This window comes from Chiroxiphia lanceolata, chromosome 6 (genome assembly GCF_009829145.1).
Source record: "Chiroxiphia lanceolata isolate bChiLan1 chromosome 6, bChiLan1.pri, whole genome shotgun sequence".
Lineage (NCBI taxonomy): Eukaryota > Metazoa > Chordata > Aves > Passeriformes > Pipridae > Chiroxiphia > Chiroxiphia lanceolata.
Genome location: NC_045642.1, coordinates 35,045,207 through 35,064,330, shown reverse-complemented (window position 1 = coordinate 35,064,330; position 19,124 = coordinate 35,045,207). Strand labels below are relative to the sequence as shown.

The following is a 19,124-nucleotide window of genomic DNA, read 5'->3' as shown; positions in this document are numbered from 1 at the left end:
GCAGAATATTTAATTGAAAATTGATTATCATAAAATAGTTTACTTTCAGTATAACTGAGTTCATGGATTTTGTTGGGGTTGTTCTTTGTACTGCTATCATAGAATCATAGAATCATTTAAGTTGGAAAAGACCTCTAAGAAAATTGAGTCCAACCATTAACCTAGCACTACCAAGTCCACCATTAAACCCACTTCCATGTCCCTAAGTGCCACATCTACGTCTTTTAAATAACACCAGGAATGATGACTCCACCACTTCCCTGGGCAACCTGTTTCAATAACTGACCACCCTTTCAGGTCATCAAATTTGAGCATCATTTACTGTTCATTGATGAAGAACGGTAGGTAAAATGGCATCTACTCAAAGACCTGTATGCTATTTCACTTGTCAGTGCATGTACTTTTTTTCCAGCAGGACCATGTAGGATTTCCACAAGGATTTTCATCCATACTTATCTCATTTTGTGCCAGAAATTGTCCATGTACATACATTTTTGAAGTATTGTCTCGAATATAGCTTCAAGCTATATTTGAGACAATACTTCAAAAATCATTGCAAAATGTTTTGCACTTCTCCATTACCTATTTTGAAGATATTTGGACAGCTGCTAACAGGCACAGTACCTGGTATGATGGAATGTTAATTCCTTTTAGTGCCACAGCTGCTATTGTTAAATAACTAATACATAAAAATAAAATACAAGATTAGTGAATCATACGTACCACATCCATGGCATGGCAAGCATTTTTAAACAGTCGTGTCTGTGTTGAGCAAATATACAAAATGCATTTCTGGTCACAAGAGTGCTGTCAGAATTAGAAAGAGTCACATACGCTTATACAAACATGCTTGGCTGAAAATACCTTCACTGTAATTCTTAACACATCTGGAGGTGAGACAGATAGTAAGTGGCATAAAGAATAAGTTATGAATAGCTTTCATCAAAGCAGTAGTTCATAAGTAGTCCATAAGTAGTAATAAATTCACATATGGCCTTCATCAGACTACTGAAAATGGAAGAACTCAGAATATTTAGTAACAAAAGAATACTGATCACTAAATACTTCATCTAAGATATGCTTCTAAATACTGCATCTAAGATACCCTTAGACTCTGTTGTAGAATTAAGCTTTTATTCCTAATCTGCAGTCTAAAATATAAATTTTACAGTTAATTCAGTACTTTACCCTTACTTATACATTTTCAACAAGGTAGCTACAGTCCTTTTGTTAGAGAAAAACATTGAGACAAGTAAGACCACATGATTAAACTCAGTTCCTCTTGGTCTGTGTATCTGATTCTCTGCCTCCCATTTTGGACATCAGGGAGCTGGCATGAAGCGGTGGTGTCATGCTGCGAAAAAAATTAGTTTGCAGTGCCACTACAGGGAACTAGGAGGTGAATGTAAGTTAACCTACACTCTGACAATTAACAAAGTGTAATCATATACAAGAGAATAATTTGTAGCCTATAATGTTTAGCACTTCAGTGGGAAGTTTATGGAAAGACATTTCAAAGCCTTTTCATCCAGTGTCAGTTTTATTTCCCTAATACGTTAACATCAAGCATTCTCTTAAGTCAGTAATGACTTGTAATAAAATTAATCTTCTTATACCAGACTACCTAAAGAACAAAAAAAATTTTTTTTGCATTAAATTGAAAGGCTCCATTTTTTTCTCCCCTTGTTTTTCTTCCCATTAACTTTCAGCTGTTTGTAGATCATGTTTTTTAGTATCAGACACTAACATATTTACTTATCTATTTTGTCATAGAAGAATGTTAAGTAGGTGACATTCATTTAGAATTCTGATTACATCAGAAATTATCTGTATATGGTTTACAGTGCAGTATTTTTGGGGAAAAAAAGTAGAAGAAAATAAAGAAGAGGAAAATTTAGGTGCTGGAATACACTTCAGTGCAGAAAAGTTCAAGAAACATTTCATTGTAGAAAAGTTAAAAATAGATCACTTTAAGAAATTTTAGACAATGTAGGGCAATTCCTCCTGCCTAGACTGACTTATTCCTGTAATGACTGTGTAAATGATCAAGGTAGAAAATATTTCAACCATAAAGAAAAAAATAGATGAAATAAAAAATATCAAAAGGATGCTATGTAGGCACATTTACTGTATTAATTGTGTGGGTGTAGTAAAGCTAGGAGGTCCCACTGATAAACTAGGACAAGATGAACATCCATCCTGTGCATTCATAAAACTATAAATGGCACAGTGAAAAGGGCTGTTCTTGAGTGTCCCATGGCTGACCACATGATACAGCAGACTATTTTTCTTGTCTGAGAGCTTGCACTTGGGTTTTCTCCTGGCTGAGGGACTGTCTGTGTCTCAGGAACATGAAGATCTGATGATTCTTGCCAGAATTAGCTGCTTCAGAAATGTTTGTTTACAGCTGATAGCTACTGAGTAGGACTATGGTATGCAATGCTGCATACAAAAAATTGACAGTGTAATACTGCACACATAAACATTCATACTAAATACTTTTTAGATATTAATCAAAAGAAGTCCAAGTGCAAAACACAGAATTGGTGCTTTGGTACTTGTACCTGGAACTCAGTTACACTGATCTTGAGACAATACTCCTTGTTCTTTATTTTCCCGCCTTCCATTCAATACCAAGCAGCTATCACTCAAAATTCTCTTTCTGAGATAACCTCCCAGTGTGTCACACAGTTGATATGATCTACCTCTAAGAAGATAGATCTTTGCTAATATCTTGACAATAAAAGAAAATAACATTTTCTTGCAAACTCTACTGCTAGGCCACTTAAAAGTAATAAAATATTCCTAGAGGGGGGGCTGCCTTTTTCCCAGTCTAATATTCCCTGGTACAGTTTGACAAAAAAATTATTCAAAAAATTTTTACTCTCTGTCTATAAGCCTACGCATACAGACTATGGTTTCTCAAAAGTGATTTCTCAAATAATTTACCAAATATTTTGTGTTTCCATATATTCTCTCTCAGTGTTTAGATAACATTGTATAGCTTTAAGTGTCAGTGTACACATTTACTTTCTTCCTGCAGCTACAAAAGAACTCTTCCAAGACAAGGAAAATAAGTAAAAAAAAGATGTCAAGTGATAATTCTGACTGACCTCTCACAAAACTTTTTGAGTTGAGGGAAAAATTGAGCAACACAATGAGGCATTAACATAAATATTTCAATGAAAAATGCTTACTTTAAAACCAGCATTCTTTATAAACAATGTGCTTACTTAAACTAAATGACCTAACCTTATTTAACATAGGCCTCGATATAAACTCAGTCACTTTTTGTTAACTTCAAACCTCTGGCTACTCCCTCAGATTGTCTCATGACTATCTGAGAGCCTCAAGCCAGAGCCATAGAACTGACAAACATTGCCAGTACTGAGTGTCAAAAGATGCCTTTCATCTACAAACAGGGGTGAGCACCAAGGGATTTAGACAGAAAAACGTGTACCTTAAGTAGTATTTTGCAATCCAGACAAAACCTTCTGTACTAAGGACATAGGTATACTTGTGCCAAGGTGTTAAATAATTTCAAAGGCTTTTAAGAAGATATGTTCATTTTCTGAATGGTTTTGAAAGTAAGTGTTATTAGGATGCCTCAATAGGTTTTGACTGTTTCTAGTTTAGGAAACATACTGTGCTTTTCACCCCAGATCACCTTGCAATTCTCACATTCATCCTTATGTGATATAAAGCCGCTGAAACCAGCCCTGGAGCTATTATGCAATGCTAATGCCTTTTTTGTTTATAGTGGAAATCAGCCATTTTCTGTGCAGCCTGGATGTTACCATTCTGAAGCGTCCTACAAAATGGCATAGACACTTTCTTTGTTCATTCTAACAGTTGTACAAATATAGTTTCATAGAAACTGAAAAATAAGGGGTTAGCCTAGTTAATGATGCTGATATTTTGAAATTAATTATAATTAATAATTTGGTTTATGTTTAAGTTATATATTCTATACTTGGAAATAGCGATAAAACTGGTATGCAGTTTTGCCACTATTTTGTGGAAATATTCCACATATATGTGGAATGACTGTCAAAAAAGCAGTTCTTGTAAAAACACTAAAAATTTATGATGATGTCAGAAATCAGAAGTCTACAGCAAGAAGAAACTATAACTAGAAATTACAGTTCTTTGCTTCTAGTGAAAATCAAGATGACTTTTACCCTTGACTGCAGCAGAAAGGAAGGCAGGCCTCCAAAGAAATGCTTATGAAATCTCCATCTCAGGTATCAGGGAACCCTACAAGGAAGGTAAAAAGAATAGCACTCTGCAGATGAATGAACAGATGAATTTCCATCCTCAAAATGGAAAAAGCTCTTCTTAAAATATTAATCATGAATGTTCTCTTTCTAAGGATTGCTGTGGTGATATTACTGAACGTTTTCAAGTGGCATGTCTGCAGTGGACCAGAGAGAAATAATTATCACAACGGGCTTTTTTCCTTCAACAAGAAGTAAGTTTGCTAAGAATATACTGGGAAGAATAAAAATTCCTGCTGTTGTGCTGTATTGATCTCTTTTCTTGCTAAAATACTTCTTTTGAGGTCATTTTCCCAACTAGTCTGAGGAACTGGGCTTCATCTACTGTGTAACTGGGATATTACTTTAGGCATGATGTGTCACTACATCTATCTTTATGCTAAGCTGGAACATGATCCTCCATTTGGAGTATGGGGAAAGCATAGATAAAATGTCTTTTCTGACAACACAGCATTACAGAGGAGGGTATAGACAGAGCATTTTTTCTTTGTTGCTGCTAGTTATATAAGAGTTCAATTCAGTCAAGCAGCAGCTACTTGGAATCTCTGAATAGGGCTTATTTTATGCAAATTGTATACATATTTACTTTAAGCTAAATTTATATTTATATTTATTTAGCTAAATAATGTACTTTAAAATATTTCACTGTCATGTGATAGTTATTTCATTCTTTTGAACTTTGGTTTTCACATGTATACAACTTTCCAGTAGAAATTTCCATGTCGAATACTGTTTACGTAGTTTGAGAGTTTTGCAATAATGTATGAATTTGTCCTGTGAAGTCTTCATTCGTATTATACCATAGACAATGTATACCACTGTACACTTCTTTATCATGTTTTCATCATCTGTTTATTTGAAAGGATTTTTTAAAAAGGGCTTTAAGACAACACAGGGAATGGTATCTAGATGGAATATTTTACTACAAACAAATGTCTTGTTTACTACAAACTGTGTTTTATCCACAAGTGTAATCTAATTCTTTGTTATGGCTATAAAGCGAGGGGGAGGAGCCTCAGCGTTGAATATTCAATATCATCACGTCACAGCCAGAGTGTGCAGTTTGCTGTTACTGTTGCCACTTGCTGGCCCCTACCAAGGGAAAACGTGTACCCTGCTACTGCTTGCTGTCCTCCCATGGAAAACCCTTTGCTGCATTGTTTTTCTTTGTTTTCCTGGCGGTGTGGTCCAGGGGGAAGTCTCTCCACCACCTGGCCTTTGTCCCGGTGAGACCACATAGCACACAGGGTGCAGCATGTGAGCCATTTCATCTTTGTCTTGGGATGGAGGTACCAGGCAATATTTCTGTGCCTTTTTGTTTTAAACTGTTTTCTTCACTATGTCTTTGTAGTTACTGCTATTTCCTTTAGTAAATTGTTATTTGTCCTTGTATTTCTCCGTATTGCCCCTTCGTTATTGGAGTGGAGCAGGGGGAGGAAAATCAAATAGGGAGTGACTTATTTGGAGTTCTAGTTCTCCGGTAGTTGTCCAAACAGCCACATTCTCATGGACAGATTTTCATTTTTGTCATTGTTAATCATCTGGTCAATTTTTCCCTCCTTTGGATAACACATTAACATTTTATTTTACCTGCAGAATTTTGGTCACTAGCAATAGAAGACTATATTTTCTAAACTGTTGTTCATTAGTTATGGTTTCCAACTGACAAAAGCATGGAATCTAGGTGCTTTTTGGTGAATTAAGCTTACTTTATTTCTCCAAAGTTTCAAGAAGTAATAGATATTGTCAAGTATAAAGGAGTAAAGAGTCATAGGATGATGAGCCCATAGGATGTGTAAGACATATGGATATTCATATCCATCTGCTTTTTATCTAGAGTTAAACTGAAGAGTAGGAGTGGTCTTTCAGGCATGGTATTGTTGATTTTGAAATATTGTGCAGATTAATTTTTATTGTCAATTTATTCCTTACTTTGTTATTTATAGTAGTCCTTTGGATCACCATCAACCTGTTTAATAGGTTAGCAGTTCATGAAGATGGGTGAAAAAAAATACCAGACTTTCCATTTTGTTGAAAGCAACATAATATTAATTATTACAGTGACAGGTTTATAGTTTTATTGCTATAAACAAATAGCCTCTAATGCATCAGTTGTTGTGCTAGGGTTATTGCCTATACTTCCACGTTAAATCAAAACATTCAAAGGAAGGTGAAAAGGGGGATATTGAACTATTGATATAGTCTTTACAGTTATCTTTTTAATGTGCAGTACTTGCCTCTCATTATGTAGGTAGCAGAAATGTTATTCAGGTTCACATCATATGTTTTAACAAATTAACCTCAGCTACATACATTTAATAATGATAACTAAGACATTTATTTAAGAAAAATGAGACACTAAACAGCAGTGACTACAGGTTTAAACACATTAGAATATGCTCTATGTACCTACCTCTATGTACGAGACAACTTTTCTACAAACCTTTGACTTGATCACTCATTAGAATTAATTGAAGGCTTTCTATGAAATCAAAGAAATATTTGATTTTAGATATTAACAAAATTTTTACTTTTCAGTGAAGAGTAATTTTTAATAAAATTAATCAAATGTAAAATGTCTCCACCTTCATGTATTTTATGCCTTACACTTCCTTCAACAAGGATATTTCCAGGGAGCCTGCCCACTGCAAAAGGTTAAATATATTCTGTTTTTGCAGTGCTAGGAGATCAGAGAAAATGGTGAGAAACCTGAAGAATTTAGAAACTGCATGTAGGGGTCTGTTGGGTTGGTTTTTTTACGTGAATGGTAAGGAGATAAGTAGTGTAATTGAGCTTAAAGAGAGATCACTGAGGAAAAAGAGTTTTACATTAAAAAGCCACAAACACTACTTTCTGAGGAAGAAAATCAAACTGGCATTTTTTTTCCCCAGATAATTTGAAATTGTTATTACAATGCAAGGTCCAAGAATTCTGAATTTCTACCTATTTATGTTTTTAATACTTCTAAAGTGAATAGAAATATTGGTAGTTATTCATCTCTCCAGGTTTCTAAAATCTGCTATTGTTCCTAAGCAGAAAATAGTGACAGTTCATGGTTGGGGATGGGAGGGGTGAGGGAAGAGGGGATTGTTGCTTTTTTTCCATTCCCACTAACTGGAAGAAAAGCCAGTGATACTGTTCAGATGTTTTTTGAGAGTTGTGAGTCATTTACAAGTGTATAAATTATTATTTTCTGCGGAGAAACAAAACGGGAAAAAAAGCACCCCACATTGCAGTGGCATTTTGGTCATCTGACAAAATGTGGAGTCAGCTTGAGCCAACAGAAAGAGCCAAAAATCATTAAGAACATGGAGAAAAAGGTAAGAACTGCCATTAAGTTTGTACCTCTCATGATTCCTATTAGATAACTCGTTTAGCATTATGAGATGTAAAAAGTACAGTCTTATCCTCTGAAGAAAATGAGAAATTATAAATTATGTCATTGGTCTTTTTAATAAAAGTTTATCTTTTATTTCAACAATTATTTCACAATATGCCATCTTTCACTGAAGAACTTTTAGCCAGCAACTGTTATATAGCGGTGAGTTGTTGGGGGTTTTTTGTTACAAGTCTTACACAGATTAGAGTAGTTGAAACCTAAAGACATTTTGACTGAGAGATACAGCCCTACCTTTTTACTAAAGAGAGAAACCAGCTTTGTCTTGTCTTTTCTGCATGGGCCATATGGAGGTGTTTCTGTGCCCTCTGTGGGAGGCATACATCCCCATCCATCCATCTCTCCGCCCACGTGGAGGAAGCCATGGCAGCTCTTCTGGGGAAAAGGCAGCTGGCCAAGCAGAATCATCCCCTGAGCTACATTCAGCTCCCACGACGCTAGAGACCATACCAGCCAGAGCTGCTCATGGCTGCATTAGTCTGAGCTCTGAAAATACCATGAAGCTTGGCAGAGCCCAGGAACTGGCATTTTACAGAAGAGTGTTCATATCCTAATACTCGTTTGGGAAAACAAACAAAAAACCCCACAACCTTGCATGTTAACTCCTCTGAATTTCTTTAATTTAACATTTCAGATTACACAGCTCCTGTGAAAAATTGATAAGATGATTGCATTTTGGAGGGATTTCCTTCTACAATTATTACTAAGAATGTGTCTACTGCTTTTGGTTAATTGAGCAAAGAATGCCCTTGATAGCCATTTCTTTTCACCATAGTCAAAGGCAAGATAATTAGTTAATTGCCAGAAGGGGTTGTTAAGTGCTGGTAATGAACCACTATTGAGAAAATGACTGCTACAATACCATTAGATGCTGCAAGCATGCGTGAAGGGGAGAAATACTGTTTCTGATAGCTCTCTATTTTTTTCCTGCAAAGCAGTTATAGCACATATTGCTGAGCAATAGAGAAGAGGAGAGGAGAGGTTCGGAGAGGTTCGGAGAGGTTCGGAGAGGTTCGGAGAGGTTCGGAGAGGTTCGGAGAGGAGAGGAGAGGAGAGGAGAGGAGAGGAGAGGAGAGGAGAGGAGAGGTTCGGAGAGGAGAGGAGAGGAGAGGAGAGGAGAGGAGAGGAGAGGAGAGGAGAGGAGAGGAGAGGAGAGGTTCGGAGAGGTTCGGAGAGGTTCGGAGAGGAGAGGAGAGGTTCGGAGAGGTTCGGAGAGGAGAGGAGAGGTTCGGAGAGGAGAGGAGAGGAGAGGAGAGGAGAGGAGAGGAGAGGAGAGGAGAGGTTCGGAGAGGTTCGGAGAGGTTCGGAGAGGTTCGGAGAGGTTCGGAGAGGAGAGGAGAGGAGAGGAGAGGAGAGGAGAGGAGAGGAGAGGAGAGGTTCGGAGAGGAGAGGTTCGGAGAGGAGAGGAGAGGAGAGGAGAGGAGAGGAGAGGAGAGGAGAGGAGAGGAGAGGTTCGGAGAGGTTCGGAGAGGTTCGGAGAGGAGAGGAGAGGAGAGGAGAGGAGAGGAGAGGAGAGGAGAGGAGAGGTTCGGAGAGGAGAGGAGAGGAGAGGAGAGGAGAGGAGAGGAGAGGAGAGGAGAGGAGAGGAGAGGAGAGGAGAGGAGAGGAGGAGGAGAGGAGAGGAGAGGAGAGGAGAGGAGAGGAGAGGAGAGGAGAGGAGAGGGAGGAGAGGAGAGGAGAGGAGAGGAGAGGAGAGGAGAGGAGAGGAGAGGAGAGGAGAGGAGAGGAGAGGAGAGGAGAGGAGAGGAGAGGAGGAGAGGAGAGGAGGAGGAGAGGAGAGGAGAGGAGAGGAGAGGAGAGGAGAGGAGAGGAGAGGTTCGGAGAGGTTCGGAGAGGAGAGGAGAGGAGAGGAGAGGAGAGGAGAGGAGAGGTTCGGAGAGGAGAGGAGAGGTTCGGAGAGGTTCGGAGAGGAGAGGAGAGGAGAGGAGAGGAGAGGAGAGGAGAGGAGAGGAACGGAGAGGAGAGGAGAGGAGAGGAGAGGAGAGGAGAGGAGAGGAGAGGAGAGGAGAGGAGAGGAGAGGAGAGGAGAGGAGAGGAGAGGTTCGGAGAGGAGAGGAGAGGAGAGGAGAGGAGAGGAGAGGAGAAGAGAAGAGAAGAGACGAGAAGAGACGAGATGAGAAGAGAAGAGAAGAGAAGAGAAGAGAAGAGAAGAGAAGAGAAGAGAAGAGAGAAGAGGAAGAGAAGAGAAGAGGAAGAGAAGAGAAGAGAAGAGAAGAGAAGAGAAGAGAAGAGAAGAAGAGAAGAGAAGAGAAGAGAAGAGAAGAGAAGAGAAGAGAAGAGAAGAGAAGAGAAGAGAAGAGAAGAGAAGAGAAGAGAAAAAGAAAATAATTACCATTTAGAGCAAAAAAATTATCCCTCTGTTAAGAATTATTCTTCATGTGGCTAGTAATAACAGGAATTTTCAATACAGTATTCCAAATCCATTAATCTTTTATCTTAAAATATTTACCATTTGATCCAGCTGTATATTGAATAACAATACTTTGCTACTATTTACATGATGAAGTAGAGTGTGATGTATTTTTATGTCATTAAAGAATTTAAAAGAAAACTCTCATTCTAGTTGACTCTTGATCAGACCTAAAGGATGGATGGTTCCATCACAAAGATTATCACAGTTCTCACCAATGACTACTTGTGGTGGTCAGATTTAGCAATACCCCTAGAGTGTATCTCAAAAATAGCAATGGTTAGTTTATGCTTATATCAAGTATATGCAGGTCAAAAGAGATTTTAGAAGGCTAAATTATAGTGTAATTACAACAAAAATAGGAATTAAGCATTTAACCAATTTTTCAATAATTTTTAAAATTCTTGATAACACACTAAAAACACATTCCTTTTTAGTCTGAATAAAAATGTCCCTGTGTACTGTATTTCGGATGTTCATACAGAATCCTGTAATAAAGATTTTCAATCTATTAAACCAAATTGCACATAAGAACTGTCTGTGCAGAGTAAGCCCAGTGCAACATACATCATATAAATGAAAAATTACTTTTTGGATGTACTATGAGTTCACAAAATCACAGAATAGCAAAATTACAGGATGTCTCAAGCAGGTCCACCTAGGACTAATTGCCCAAGACCATGTTCAGATGATTTTTGAATGTCTCCAAGATTGGTTCTTCACTTCTCTGAGCAACTTCTGACAGTTTTTGTGGGTTTTGGGGTTCAGATAGACTCTCCTATGTTTCACTTTCTGTCCATTGCCCCTGATCCTGCCAGTAGACACCACTGAAAAAATTCTGTCTCCTGTTCTTTACACCATCCTTATAGGAATTTATGTCCATTGATCCTCCTGCACCTTCTCTTCTCCAGGCTGGAAAGTACCACCTCCCTCAGCCTCTCTTCACAGGAGAGGGTGCTCCAGTCCCTTAGTCATTTTTGTGGCCTTTTGTTGGACTCTCTCCAGTATGTCCATCTTTCTCTTTACTGGAAAGCCCAACAATGGACACAATACTCCAGAGGTGGTCTCACCTGTGCTGAGTAGAGAGACAGGAGCACATCACTCGACCTGCTGGCAACACCCCTCCTAATGCAACCCAGAACAATATTTGCCTTCTCTGTCATAAGGGCAAATTGCTGGCTCGTGTTCCACGTGGTGTCCACCAAGATCACCAGGTCCTTTTCTGCAAAGCTATTTTTCAATTACATATCATAAGCACAAGCACATATGAAAGTTGCTGGAAGGCAGTCACATTTACACTGTATCTGGGAACAGAAAATAGAAACCAGCAACATGTATGGCAGCCTCCACCTCTTCTGAGAGATTCTGTCTGTATAGAATAATCCATGGAAGACTCTCCTTGTCTGAGTAAGCTTTTGAGTTGAGTTTTACCTGGGGATATCAGCAGAGTCATCTACTACTTATCCATGTCTGTTGTGTAAAGGGTTATAATTTTCTTTTACAAGAAAAGTCCTTACTCTACCAAAAGCGTAAGAGTTGAAAAAACTGCACCACCTCATCAGAAGAAAGATTAGTAGAAAACTCAGTGAAATAGTACCATTAATTTTGAAGTTTCTAGAAAGATTCAGCAATATAAATGAGTTTCTACAAATCAGTATATACTGCCAAGAATAGTAGCTATTTCATCCTATTTACCTCTTTATCACAAATAAGTTTGTGTCAGAGTATGATCATGGGTTTGAACATCATGGGTTTGATCCCCACATGGGCCATTCACTTAAGAGTTGGACTCGATGATCTTTATGGGCCCCTTCCAACCCAGAATATTGTGTGATTCTGTGAAATTACTATTTACTAGTTATAGATTGCTATCTATCTGGTTATATTAGATTTTTTTATAGATTACATTTTTAGCTAAAAATCTGGGAATATTTCAATTAGATTTCACAATTACTATCTAACTGTAATTTATTGATGAATATTCTCTCAGGATTAGAACTTAATACAGAAATTCTCAGAAAGAAAGCATTTTAGTAACAGAAAAAAAAGGGATACTTTTGGATAATATTATTTATCATTCTTGTTTTCTTTGATGAACAATTCTGAAGTAGATTTTAGCAAAGAAGTGAAGAATTAAAGTCAACTCTCATGTTACGGCAGTATATAAGAGAAGGTACAAAAAGAAAGGTACCATATTTTATACAGGTAACATTATTAGTTTACTACATGCCTTAAAGGACATGTAGTCCTTCCTTAAACGAAGGACATACTGGGAAGCAGAAATTTATGCACAGAAACTCAGAAACTTCATTGGACTGCCTACTCTCGGTTTTATTTTGCTGTTTCATGGTGATAATTGAATTCCTTCAAGAGATAGGAGTTTGTTCCTCTTCAATTTGAATTCAATGCCAAATTCTTGCTGCTTTGATACAGAATGATACAGAATCAGATGTAGTTCAGGATCACAGTTCCTGGGACAGACAGAATCTGAGAAGGTGCAGAACCATTTTCAAGCCCATAGCCTCAGCTATAAGCTCCTTCAGGCAATTACTGTCTTTCATTTCCTTTCAACATCCCACGCACACCAGCAGCATTTAAAAATTACAGTTGCAAGAGGATGGAGAAAACTGTCAGAGGATGAAAGGAGCTTATTATGAATGACCATAAATAGTGAATTAAAAAAATATATTCTTCTGGGTTTAAATGTCATACAGAAAATGGATTTAGCCTGAAAAAATCAGCTGTTGTCAGGATTTTCTGGACAACTGGCATTTAGTTAAAGTGGAGTCCACTATGTAACCTCTGCAAAAATATCAAATCAAGGATTAGCCTTATCTGAGATTTAACTTGCTAGTGATCTAAAAAGGTTACTCCACAGAACAATTTTTGGCTCAATAGATATTGGGCTGAAAACAGAAAAGAAAAAAATTAAAACAACTTTCTTAACTTTAGAGGTGTTAGGTAATCTGCATATTTTCTATTTTTAAACAAATTTCAGGAAAAATATGCACATTTTATTTCCATAGCTGCAAGGATAAACTCTCAATTAAGAAAAATAATCATTCCTGCTGCAGATTTCCAAGTCATACACTGAAAGTGAGTGAACATGAAATGGAGCATGAACAACTGAAAGTCAACTAAGATATTTGAATAACGTTAGCCCATAAGAGGAAATGATGAATGTATTTTTAAGTGTAATTATTACAAGCCTAAATTTTAATTCTCTTACTGCAGAATTTAACAGGGTTTTTTTTCATCTAGGGTTTGACAGATTATTTTTTATTTCATCCTGAAGAAAACAAAATTATTTTGTTTATTATTTTATTATTTATTATTATCTCTCCCATAATGTCATGGGAGAGATTTGAAACTCCAGATCGTTCAGTAATGTAGCTGACTTTAGTGCCATGCCATAACTGAGTTAATCAAGCTGGTTTACAGTCTGACCTATTAGCCCGGATGCAGAACCTAAGGACCATAGCTGTACTGTTTTCAAATGTTATTTGATAGCTCTGTGATAGCTATAGCTTTGCACTGGCCTGAAGAACCATATCAGCAAGCCTGGAGCTCGCTTAGAGACCTTCAGGTTGAAAACACATTTTATTCTGTTTTGCCTTAGTCAGAACACAATAGGTTTTGTGAGCATGAGAGAGTCAATTTTGCAAAGATCTTTAATTTTCTTGGAGAAATTATGGCTAAAGAAGAATCTGTAACATATATCGTTATCACTAGCTAAATTGATGCTTTTATTTTCCGTATTCTCCTTACATAATTTAAAAAACACACTGCAAGCTCTTTGTTTACAACATAAACTGATCTGCCAAACAGGATCATTTTAAGCAGAAGGTGATTTTATTTGAATTGGAAAAAAAATAATGTTCACAGAAATACTACACTGTGAGTTATGAACGGCTTTGCTGTTTCATCCAGGGTTCATTCCTGTTCTACTTCAGTTTAATCATAGAAACTTGTAGGCTGGAAAAGACCTTTAAGATCACCAACTCCAATTGTAAATGTAACCTAAGTTGTTATATGCTAACAGTCCCTTCTTATATAGGAACCATACCATAGGCATCTCGCATTCTACAACCATAAAGGTAAGCATGCCTAAAATGGGCTCAGAAGGTGCATGGGTGAATTTACTGGTAAATCACTTTATTGCTGGAACCTGACAGAAATATACATGTACGTTGCTATAGGTTAATAATAAATTCTTATGAAATTCAAGCGGATAAGATAATAGTATAAGCAGTGATGCTCTGTTAAAAACTCTGAAGGCAAGAAAATGATTTTTCTAGGGAATTTGCTATTCCTTATCCCAAAACTATATTAGGCTTGTGGAGGGTGTCCTACACATTATTCTTTATTTTATGTTGAGGAAAGAAAACTTTTCCAGTGAGTGATTTCCATTATACAGGTAAAACTTTAGTGTCATGAGCTGGCAATAATTCTGATGTCTGAGTTATGAACATGTACTATGGAGTATGGCATTTGAATAAGTTAATTTTTCACTATAAATATCACCATTGTACATAGCTGGTGAAACTTAGAGAAAACAAAAAAGCAATTGAAAAAACAGCAGAAAAATATTCCAGAAATGCAATTGGTTTGTCCCGTTTATATTACCTAAAGATTAAGTAGGTTTAAGGTTCCTTAGCATTAAGTGGCTATTATTCAGTACTTCAGCAGTGTCAAGTTTGACATCTAGTATTCTATGACAATGCAGAACAAGAAATGTAAGCTGAGTGCTGCTGGAAAAACTCAGCTTTTAACCCTGGGGTATTATATAAGAACTGCATCACTCTGCCTGTCCAAGTTCTGCTGGCATCAGCCAAAATGCTGCAGCAGGAGTCATCCACCACCTTGACATCTCTTGTGAATCCATAGCTAACAGCAACCACCTCCAGAGTAAAGCAGGTCCACTCTGCAAAAAAAGAATCAAAGAAGCCAAGAGTGGAAGTAGGGCAAATGCACTGGATAGTTCATATTTAACAAACTGCATGTAGTGACTTTTTTCTTGAAATTTAACTGGTCTTAGAGACAGCACTTCTAAATTTTTCTCATATTTTGACCTTCCTAAAAATGTCAGTAACATTTGCAGATGACATTTTATTAGCAATATTGTTAGCCTAGATTGTTCTCATTAGAATAATTGCATATGGTAAGTATGGAGAAGTCTAGCTTTGTATTTTCTAGTGCCTATTATAGAATCATAGAATAGTTCGACTGGGAAGGGACCTTTTAAAGGTCACCTAGTCCAACCTCCCTGCTGTGGGAGGAACACCTTTCACTAGACCAGGTTGCTCAGAGCCCCACCCTACCTGGCCTTAAACATTTGCAGGGATGAGGCACCCACAACTTCTCTGGGCAATTTGTTTCTCTGTTTGACCACTCTCACTGTAAAAAGCTTCTTCTTTATATCTAATCTAAACCTCCCCTTCTTCAGTTTAGAGCCAGTACCCCTTGTCCTATCACCAAATGCCCTTGTAAAAAGTCCCTCTCCAGCTCTCTTTTAGGCCCTTTTAGGTACTGGAAAGTTTTAATAAGCTGTCCCCAGAGCCTTCTCTTCTTCAGGCTGAACAATCCCAATTCTCTCTCTTTCCTCATAGGAGAAGTGCTCCATCTCTCTAATCATCTTTGTGGTCCTCCTGTGAACTTCCTCTAGCAGGTTCATGTCCTTATGTTGGGATCCCCAGACCTGGATGCAGTACTCCAGGTGGGATCTCAGCAGAGTAGAGGGACAGAATCCCCTCCCTTGACCTGCTGGCCATGCTGCTTTGGATGCAGTCCAGGACACAATTGGCTTTCTGGGCTACAAGATCACATTGCCAGCTCATGTCCAGCCTCTCATCCACCAGCACCTCCAAGTCCTTCTTGGCAGGGCTGCTCTTGATCTGTTCATCCCCCAGCCTGTATTGATACCAGGGCTTTGCCCAACACAGGTGCAGCACCTCTCACTTGGTCACTCATGAAATTCCCATGCACTCATTTCTCCAGCTTTTCCAGGTCCCTCTGGGTGGCATCACATCTTTCAGGTGTGTCAACCACATCACTCAGCTTTGCAGGTGTCACCTGTAAACTTGCTGAAGGTGCACTCCATCCCATTGTCTGTGTCATTAATGAAGACATTAATTAAATAATTAATTAAATAGGACTGGTCCCAGAAGAGATTCCTAAGGACACCACTTGTCACTGATGTCCATAGGGACTCTTAGCCATTGACCACTACACCCTGGATGCGACTGCCCAAGCAATTCCTCATCCACTAAACCGTCCATCTGTCAAATCCTTCTCTCTCCAATTTAGACAGAAGGATATTGTGGGGTACCACATTGAAGGCCTTACAGAAGTTCAGATAGATGACCTCCACAGCCCTTCGCTTGTCCACGGATGGAGTCACCCCATCATAGAAGGCCACTTGGTAGATCAGGTAGGACTTGCCCCCTGGTGAAGCCATGCTGGCTATCTTGAATCACATTTCTGTTCTCCATGTGCCTTAGTAGAGCTTCTAGAAGTATCTGTTCCATGACCACCTCAGGTACAGAGGACTGACAGGTTGATAGTTCCCAGACTCACAGCTCCTTTCTACCTTTTCTAAAGATGGATACAATGTTTCCCTTTTTCCAGTCACGTGGGGCTTCACTTGACTGCCATGACTTTTCAAGTATCATGGAGAGTGGCTTGGCAACCACATAAGCCAGTTCCCTCAGGACTCTGGGATGCATCTCATTAGGTGCTGAAGACTTACATATATCCCTGTTCCTCAGGTGGTCACGAACCTGATCATTTCTTACAGTGGAAGGGAACTTGCTCCCTCAGTCTCTGTCTTGCAGTCCATCCACTTGACTACATAGGTCTTCTCTATGTTTAATACAACCGTTAGTCTATAGAAATATTAATATTGTTTGCTGTTTAATGTGTCACTATATTTTTAATAAAGCATCTGTGTGAGTACATGAGTATGAGAAATTATCAGAGCAATAATTTGTCCATTTTGTCCAACATTCCATTGTCTGGAATTTTTATTATTTAGGTTTTTTTCTGTCCTGCATTTCCCAACTTAAAAGAAGTAAAATAAGTGGGTATGCAAAAATGCAGAGACTTCCATTCTACTGTGAATAAAAGAACATGTTTGGATCTTGGAACAAATACAGTACTGAGAGAAGTGTATTTACATATTAAAGCAAGGCGTTATTAAAATTGTATGGAGAAAGACAGGAAGACCATTTTTTTAAATTGTATTCTAACATATAGGAAAACGGGTAACAAAGAAACAGAAAATATGTCATGATGAAAAGAAAATATCTTTGATGTTAAAAGAAAAACAACAAACTGTTTTATTTGATTATGACAAAGAACTTGCAAGGTTTGTTTACAGATCTGAGAAGAAAAAAATTTGAGCTAGTGCTGATCAGTACTTTAATGCTAATATATTGTGTTAATGTTAAAAACATACTGGCTAAGATAAGATAGATAATATCTTGTGGGTATAATTATATCGCTGAGATTTAACTATTTTTTTTAATCTAAGATTTACAAGTTCTACTGAAGAAACGGCTCTCCAAAGCCACTAACTATGGCTGAAAAACATGTTTCGGGCTTGCTCTTTGCCATATATAATTTAAGCCAGTCAGTAGAAGATGTTCAACCAGAAATCCAGAAGTACCACGTTTTTTCATTGTTCGAACAGAAATTATGAAACTATAAATCCAAAACTAGGCTTAATCATATACAGCATTCAAATGTCATGAGAACAAAAGGTCTCATTACCAAAAGTCATCCATCTCCACAACTACTACAACTCAGGTGAGAAGAAAGAAGTATTTTCAGACTGAGATGGAAATTAAGTTATTAGATTGAGGAGAATGTGTTAGACTAAAAGCTTGAGTCACATATGACAATATAGGCTCTTATTTGTTGTTACACAGTTCTGCCAAAGAGCTGTACTGATAATTGATTTTTGATGTTTCAATTAGAATAAATATTCCAGTTATATTGGGATGTGTGTAATTTATGCTGTTCCAAACTCCCTCCTTGGCCTCTGATTCCTAAAATGTATCAACCTATTCCATAATCATTTTTTGCAAGGAGAAAAGCACATATTGAACCATTGCCCAAACAAAAGGTGAAATAGTGAATCTCTTCTAATCTTTCCAGTATTGTTCCTGAGGAACTGCAATATAAAATTTACCACAAACTAGGTGTCTGCCAAGGAAACTTCTGTGATAATCCAAATTTTTACATGAATTAAAGGCAGCCCAGGGGATATAGCATCAATTTTATTTAAATATTTGAGAGTGATTAATACACAGAAAGGTAGTTTATTAATACTTTACCCATTTGTAAATTAAACAAAGGCTCATTAGCTCACATGAGACAGTTAGGTTTTATTTTTAGCTACAGTAGGGCTGGTGCAATGCCTCTTCTTTTAGCATTTTCATTTTGCATTGCCTTCAGTCCTGACATGAAAGTTAACATTAATCTGCCAACTCATTCTGATTGGATTGCTTTGGAAGTCACTCCAAAGTCACAATGGCTAAATGGGATGAAACTGTAAGACAGAAATGCATTGCAGTTAATACCTCTGCAGTACTGAAGCTAAGCCAGGGCCAGCCCTAATTCCTGAAAGAAAACAAATCCACAATAATCCATCCCTTAATTCTGAACAGAGTGGCATAATGCCAAAAAATATAAATCATGTATTCCTTACTAAAACACTGCATCTTATTCCACCACGATTTCTCTTGGCCTTTTATTCATGCAGTTTGAGGTCAGCGAGCAGCATACATGTGAAGGTGTTATCCATCCTGACACTTACAGCATTCCAGTGTTCTCCTGAAATAAGAGGATTTGGGTAGAGAATGGTTGCTGAAACAAATATTTTCTGTTTTTGCTGCAACAATTAGAAGGCAAAAATTAGGATAACTCATAATTCTCTCCCCTCAGAATTCCTCTGAGAATATTTTCAGTCATTTAATCCATCTAATGTCCAGCTGGCTAAAACTGCAACTGATATTCATTTTGCATGGTCTAGGTCATA

General features: G+C 37.7%; 1 long non-coding RNA gene across 3 annotated transcripts; it reads right to left on the bottom strand.

Annotated features, from left to right (window-relative positions):
* Positions 1-14,888: 14,888 nt before the first annotated feature.
* On the bottom strand, positions 14,889-18,921 carry LOC116788588. Of its 3 annotated transcripts, none has more exons than XR_004357692.1 (3): positions 18,903-18,921; positions 16,864-16,968; positions 14,889-15,008 (listed from the first exon to the last, which is right to left on the bottom strand). It is a non-coding gene; the product is annotated as an uncharacterized LOC116788588 (long non-coding RNA). The 3 variants fall into 3 exon arrangements; XR_004357691.1 differs by lacking the exon at positions 18,903-18,921 and adding an exon at positions 18,795-18,867; XR_004357693.1 differs by lacking the exon at positions 18,903-18,921 and adding an exon at positions 18,795-18,867 and having other exon boundaries at positions 16,864-16,945.
* Positions 18,922-19,124: the final 203 nt, after the last annotated feature.